Source organism: Schistocerca americana, chromosome 3 (genome assembly GCF_021461395.2).
Source record: "Schistocerca americana isolate TAMUIC-IGC-003095 chromosome 3, iqSchAmer2.1, whole genome shotgun sequence".
Lineage (NCBI taxonomy): Eukaryota > Metazoa > Arthropoda > Insecta > Orthoptera > Acrididae > Schistocerca > Schistocerca americana.
In genome coordinates this window covers 105623843-105632008 of record NC_060121.1, presented here as the reverse complement: position 1 = coordinate 105632008, position 8166 = coordinate 105623843, and the positions used below count along the sequence as shown (strand labels likewise).

Below are 8166 nucleotides of genomic sequence, written 5' to 3'. Positions count from 1 at the left end.
AATGAAGTCATCACAAGATCAAAACAAACTGCAAAACTGTGGTGTGCATACTGTAAGACCTTCGGTACACACACCATCAGATTATTTGACTTGTCGCTCTAACGAAGTAGGCGAGTGTCAGCCGACAGTGGCCAAAATTGACAATCTGAAGTTCCTTTGGTCTGGGTACGTTAATCTTATTCTCACATATCTCTGATACTTGACAAAGTGTCTATACATTTATCTTCATGGCTATGTACAGGAATATGGTAATCTTATTAGGCGCAGACTGAAACTTGACTGTAGACTGGTACAGACAAACGTAGACTGGTACAGACTGGTGCAGACAAATGCAGACTGACTAATTGGAGGTCTGTACACTCGTTATAATACCTCTCACAAGTACCTGCGCGAGTGTGATCCGCGAGGAGAAAAGGTTCTACGTTAGCAGCAATCTCATTGGCTGCGTTACATATTAATACGCGGATCGGCGGAAGCAGAATTTGGTCCGTCTCTAAGGCAGCGCCATCTCGTAGTGCGGAGACGGACGAGCGCTGTGCCTGCGCTGTTGTGCTTAGCGGAGCGCGCTCTAGTGGGAAATCTGTGTACGCGCTGACTATGCGGAACTATGTACACAACAAAAACGATTTATAAAAATTAGCTCAATGGTGCTAAAAGTGGCGGTTGACCCTAAATAACGAAAAGTGTGACGTCATCCACATGAGTGCTAAAAGGAACTCGATAAACTTCGATTACACGATAAATCAGTCTAATCTAAAAGCCGTAAATTCAGCTAAATACCTAGGAATTACAATTACGAGCAACTGTTGGAAAGAACACATAGAAAATGTTGTAGGGAGAAGGCTAACGAAAAGCTGCATTTTGTTGGCAGGTCACTTAGAAAATGTAACAGACCTACTAAGGAGACTGCCTACACTACGCTTGTCCGTCCTGTTTTAGAATACTGCTGCATGGTGTGTGATCCTTTCCAGATAGGACTGACGGAGTACATCGAAAAAGTTCAATGAAAGGCAGCACGTTTTGTATTATCGCGAAAGATGGGAGAGAGTGTCACACAAATGATACAGGATTTGGGCTGGAAATCATTAACAGATAGGCGTCTTTCGTTGCGACAGAATCTTCTCACGAAATTCCAATCACCAACTTTCTCCTCCGAATGCGAAGATATTTTGTTGACACCGACCTACATAGGGAGGAACGATCATCACGATAAAATAAGGGAAATCAGAGCTTATACGGAAAGATACAGGTTTTCATTCTTTCCGCGCGCTATACGAGATTGGAATAATAGAAAATTGTGAAAGTGGTTCGATGAACCCTCTGCCAGGCACTTAAATGTGATTTGCAGAGTATCTATGTAGATGTAGATATAGAAGTTCAAATGAAGAGCAAGCACCGGCGCAGCAATACATCTGGCGCCATCTGCTGGTACATTACTCCGTTTTATTCCCTGGGCGAGCGGTTTTACGCTCCTCCCCCCGTCTCCTCCACCCGCCCGCACTGCCAGCTAGAAGGCTGCTGCTACTGCAGACGTCGCTGGCGAGCGTTGAGTGACGTCTGGCAGGTGGGGCGTTCTGCTTCTGGTGACGCCGGCGCGCCGTGTTCAATCACACGCTCTGCGGCTGCCGGCCTACAAAGCGGGAAGCGGGGGTGGGCTTTATAATCCCTCCCTCCCCCCCCACCTTCGTCTCTCTTCGCCGCCGCCGCCGCCTACGCCGCTGTCGCCGGACGCGATTGAGGCTGATAATGCCGCCACAATCGATTGACCCGTGGCTTAAATTAATTCCGGTGTCTGCGGGTACCACGCAGGTATATTACTATCCGCAAACAATCGCCTCACGCACACGAACATCCTGCTTATGAGCCAATAGTTCTCTGTGTTCGTTGTCCTTTGGCGCACCAATTGTGCCGTTCGTGTTGGGCAGAGGAATCGTTTTAATAGTGGTTGGCACTGACAAACTGCCAACAAGCTAAAGACACATGGCGATTAAGGCCGCTTCACACACACACACATCACTGGCGTTACGGGCGCGTGATCCCACACTGTGCGTGAACGGACGGAATGGCGAAGTTATCGGACGACGATTTCATGGTGACTGCTATTGTTTTGGATAGAGGAGATGAAAAACAAATGTAAAACCGAAAGTAGGTTAATCATCTACATAGATACTCTGCAAATCACATTCAAGTGCCTGGCAGAGGATTCATCGAAACACCTTCACAATTCTCTATTATTCCAATCTCGTACAGCGCGCGGAAAGAGTGAACACCTATATCTTTCCGTACGAGCTCTGATTTCCCTTATTTTATTCCTCCCTATGTAGGTCGGTGTCAACAATATATTTTCGCATTCGGAGGAGAAAGTTGGTGATTGGAATTTCGTGAGAAGATTTCGTCGCAACGAAAAACGCTTTTCTTTTAATAATTTCCACCCCAAATCCTGTGTCATTTCCGTGACACTCTCTCCCATCTTTCGCGATAATAAAAGACGTGCTGCTGTTCTGTGAACTTTTTCAATGTACTCCGTCGGTTATATCTGGTAGGGATCCCACACCGTGCAGCAGTATTCCAAAAGGGGACGGACAAGAGTAGTGTAGGCAGTCTCCTTAGCAGGTCTGTTACATTTTCTAAGTGTCCTGCCAATAAAACTCACCCTTTGGTTAGCCTTCCCCACAACATTTTCTATGTGTTCGTTCCAATTTAAGTTGTTCATAATAGTAATACCTAGGTATTTAGTTAAATTTGCGGCTTTTAGATTAGACTGATTTATGGTGTAACCGAAGTTTATCGAGTTTCTTTTAGCACTCATGTGCTGCTCAGATTGTCTCCCAAATCGTTTATATAGATAAGGAACAGCAAAGTTCCCATAACACTGCCTTGTGCAACGCCTGCTCGATGACATTCCGTCAATTACTACGAACTGTGACCTCTCTGACAGGAAATCGCAAATCCAGTCACATATCTGAGACGATATTCCATAACCATGCAATTTCACTACGAGCCGCTTGAATGGTACAGTGTCAAAAGCCTTCCGAAAATCCAGGAATTCGGAATTGATCTGAAATCCCTCGTCAATAGCACTCAGCACTTCATGTGAATAAACAGCTACTTGTGTTTCACAGAAACGATGTTTTCTAAACCCGTGTTGACTGTGGGCAATACACCGTGTGGAAGAACAGAGCACCACAAGGGGAATTTGCCACTCTGCACGGCGAATTGATTGACAAACGAGCAAAGTTTTACAAATGTTTCAGAAAGTCAGAAAATTAATTCACCGTATTGTTGGGCAGGTTGAGTTTAATCTGAAAAAGCGAAACACACATAGGAGAAAAGCCAGGCCAGCTTAAACGAAGACATTGAAGCAGTTCAGAGGCAGGCTGCTAAATTTTTACAAATGTTTCAGAATGTCAGAAAATTAATTCACCGTATTGTTGGGCAGGTTGGAGTTTAATGTGAAAAAGCGAAACACACATAGGAGAAAAGCCAGGCCAGGTTAAACGAAGACATTGAAGCAGTTCAGAGGCAGGCTGCTAAATTTGTTACCGGTAGGTCTGAACAAGACGCAGATATTACAGATATGCTTCGGGAATTCAAATGGGAATCAGTGGTGGGAAGGAGTACTTTGCCAGAAGTACTTTTGAAAAAATTTAGAGAACCGGTATTTCGAGCAAACCGCAGAGCGCTTCTATTGCTGCCAACGTACACTTCATGTAAGAATCATTAGAGACATTAGGGCTTGTGTGGAGGCATATAGATAGTCGTTTTTCCCTCGCTCAATTTTCGAGTGGAATAGAAAAGGAAATGACTATTAGTGGAACAGGGTAACTTCCGCCACGCACCACATGGTGGCTTGCGGAGTGTGTTTACAGATGTAGATGTAGAGCACACCAACAGAACAGTTCGCCGGCCAGTGTGGCCGAGCGGTTCTAGGCGCTTCAGTCTGGAGCCGCGTGACCGCACCTGTCGCAGGTTCGAATCCTGCCGCGGGCATGGATGTGTGTGATGTCTTAGGTTAGTTAGGTTTAAGTAGTTCTAAGTTCTAGGGGACTGATGACCTCAGATGTTATGACCCATTGTGCTCAGTGCCATTTGAACCATTTTTTTGAACAGAACTGTGCGTCGTTTGCTTAAGGTTAGGTAGTATATAATATAATTAACGTGAACTTTGGCAGTTTGTTGCTAACATGCTAACTAGATACCCAGTTTCGCTCAGGAAGTTGATACGAAATTGTGTGGTCTTGTTCGTGGCATAATCATGTTACAGCTTGTGTTTGCGTTGTCCACAATCACAATTGAGATTTCGCCTATCTGAGATGCAGTACATCGATGTTCGTGTTCTCCATGTGGTCTTCTCTCGGCTCAGATTACAACTTTATAGTGAACAGAAATCATTCAGTGTAGTGCTGTTTTGAATATGTGACTCAGTTGTTTCTATTCGTGTAACATCCGCTGTAGGCATCGGACCACTTCTCGTCTTCATCCACTGATATTTTTACGTCATTGATCAATTCCTGTTTCTTCATTTCCGATGAAATACACTTGCAGAAATTTATGGTCTTTGTTGGGTAGTGGTAGTTATGATCCCATGTTGAGATGAATTTGTCCTTGGGTGGAAAAAACAGTCGATCTTATCTCTGCTAGTGTTGATCGAAGTGACACCAAAAGAAATCATTCTGAAGCAGGTGTTCTTTCTTTTATATTCTGAAGAATATGTTTTGAATCGGGAGTTTCCCGGTCACATAGTGTAAATATTCCTGCGGAGTGCTTCAAGTGGTAGTATTCGATATTTCCATTCATGCAACAGAATTCTGGCGTTTCTCTAATGAAGTTCCTCGCGTTGAAAAATTGGCAGATGTTATTAATTCTTCCAATTACGATGTGTTTGTGTTAGTTAAACTCTTTCTTTCGTAGTGGAACGTTTTATTTGTTAGGTTGTACTGTTTACTTGTCCTCGCCGCGATTCTCGTATGGTGTATTGTCATGGCTGGCTTGGGTTCACAGTCTAGGTTATAAGATTGTGTTGTAGTTCTTTATTGTTCAGTCCGTTCACTTCGTTGTTCTCCGGTTTTTCTGCTTCTCTCAGCGCTCTTCTCGTTCTTCGGGAACTTAAATGTGCTTCACACTCTTCACCTCTTTCGTTCTTTCGCTGTTCTTTTTGTTTTTGCCGTTTTGCTTCAGACTGGCAAGATCTCTTCCTCTTTTACGTTTGGGCATTGTCTAAAATATAAATCAAATCAACTTTTTACTAACAAAAACACTAAGTATACTTTACACATTTTTCCAGCTTTATTTTCGACTAATACTCATTGTATCACTGTGACTACTCTCACTTCACTGTTCGTTTTTATTCACTTACTGCACTACTTCTTCGGTTCGTCCCTGTGTCAATGATAAGAAACTGTCGTTCCAACCCACGACGGATTTTGCTCTATACATACCTACCAATGGGTAGCCCCACCAGAGGCAAATTCCAGAATATACCAAGAAGGCTACGGTGGTCCACAATGTTCCAGAACATTCCACAATATTCGAGCGTGTTCTGGAATTTTTCACATTGTTTTGGGATGTTTGGCCGTGTTCCCCAAAATTCTGGAATCTTTCCGAATGTTCCAGAGAATTCCCGAAGATTGCAGAAGATCCCGGCTCATTGGGAACATTTCGGAAAATCCTGGAATGTTGTAGGATGCTCTCGAATACTCTCGAATGTTCTGGAATCGTCATTTTTATCTGTTTTCCGTCTTTTCCTGTAGTTGCTCTAAATTCGTAGAGATATGCATCGTCTATGCAACTAAACGAAGGCAGTTTGTTTCTTACCATACGCGTTTCGCTTCTTTTATTTGGGAAGCATCATCAGTGTTCTAGAAATTTCCAAAGGGTCAAACTTCCGAGCCCTTATATCTTCAAAAGCACGCCCTTCAGGTAAAAATGGGAAACTCTTTCATAGATGAGGGATACTGACCTACCACACCATATAACTCTCTTGATCGTACAGAGACTCGTTTCTGAGTTTTAGCAACACGTACATTGTACATTTGCTTTCATAATACGTATTTTTGATTAAATGTATGGAATCAACTTCCGTCATTATTGACGTCTGTTGTGTAGAGTTGAATGTTTTCTTCTGTTTCACATGACACTGATTCGTTACTGTAAGACAACCTGTGAAATCTTCATTGGTTATATCCCTATTTTTCAGACATTTGGCCACTTCAGATGCGCTAGACACGGTTTCATTTAATTATCGCATGGGACATAGTATGGTACACAAGATCGTACGAGGAACTTGCAATATAAATTCAGGCAATATGATGGACGAGTTGATACCTACGCCTACTCCGACAGAAGAAATGTGCAAGAACGTCGCTAAGGATTTTTATGAAATGTAGAATTTTCTCAACTGTATAGGAGCTGCTTTCAACAAGAAGAGGACTCTGCTGACCAGCAAGTTGAGTTTTGAATTGAGGAAAAAACTGATAAAGTGGTACATTTGGAGCATTGCACTGTATGGAGCAGAGACATGGACCATGAGAAAGAAGGAGAAAAAAATACTTAGAGAGCTTTGAAATGTGGTGCTGGAGGAGAATGGAAAAGATCAAGTGGACAGATCGCATAAAATATGACGATGTACTGCGAAGAGTAGGAGAGAAGAGAAGTATTCTGCGTACAATTGTTCAGAGAGAGGCCAACTGGATTGGACGTGTACTTAGACACGAGGGACTCATACACGATGTCAACGAAGATAAACTCAGAGGAAATGAAAGACGAGGAAGAAGAAGAATTCAACATCTGGACGAAATACAACAGACTGAAGTAAGAAGCTGAAGACAGGAAACAGTGGAATCACAAATTCTCCGTACGAAGACATGGACCTGTCACTAGGCAGAATGCTACATAACAATAATAATAGGAGCTTTAGATGGGAAACACATTGCTATACAGGCTCCTTCGATCACCGGATCACTATTCTTTAAATATGTAAAGGCATTCTCCGTAACTTAGTTGTCTCTTGCATACTCTCACTGTAACTACATTAACGAAAAAAAAAATCGCAAAACCAAAAAATAATTAATGCACAATAATGAAATTTCGGAAATACATTTATCTAGGTTTCATATTGAACTGGTTAACATTACAAGATTACAGGTGAATGTAAGGATGAGATGAGCTACTGGAAATGTGAAGTGCTGGTACATTAATAAGCAGTGTAATCGCCATAATCTTGCACGGAAACATGCAAATGTCAATTCATTGTAAAGGGAAAGGATATCAGATTGTGGGGTGGACTTCCATGCCTGTTGCACTCGATCGGTCATTACAGGGACTATGAATGCTGTTTGTGGATGACGATGGTGTTCTCATCCGATGATGCCCCACATGTGCTTGTTAGGAGGCAGATATGGTGATCAAGTAGGCCAAGGCAACATGGTAGAGCGTATTGGGTTACAACAGAGGTATGTGGGCGAGCGTTATCCTGTTCAAAAACACTTCCTGGAATGCTGTTCATGAATGGCAGAACAACAGGTCGAATCACCAGAACGACGTACAGCTTTGCTGTCAGGCTGCGTGGGATATCGACGAGAGTGCTCCTGCTGTCATACGAAATCACACCCACAACCATAACCATAGGTGTAGGTACAATGTGTCTACCACGCAGACAGATTGGTTGCAGGCCTTCAATTGACCTGCTTCCAACACAGAGCCATCACTAGCACTGAGGCAGAACCAGCTTTGGTCAAAATACGACAGACACCACCCTGCCTTCCAATGAGCTATCGCTTGACATCACTAAAGTGGCAAATGGCAGTGGTTTGGGATCAGTGGAATGCACGCTACGATTTGTGACAGTCTGTTGTGTCACTACGGTGCACTCTGTCTTACAAGTGGCCCACCGGGACCATCCGACCGCCATGTCATCCTCAGATGAGGATGCGGGTAGAAGGGGCACTGCTCTCCTGGTCGTTATGATGGTTTTCTTTGACCGGAGCCGCTACCTATTCGGTCGAGTAGCTCCTCAACTGGCATCACGAGGCTGAGTGCAGCCCGAAAAATGGCAACAGCACATGGTGGCCCGGATGGTCACCCATCCAAGTGCCGATCACGCCCGACAGCGCTTAACTTCGGTGATCTGACCGGAACCGGTGTATGCACTGCGGCAAGACCGTTGCC

At 43.7% G+C, this 8166-nt stretch overlaps 1 pseudogene; it reads right to left on the bottom strand.

Moving 5' to 3' along the window:
• Positions 1-8048: 8048 nt before the first annotated feature.
• On the bottom strand, positions 8049-8166 carry LOC124607861 (annotated as a pseudogene).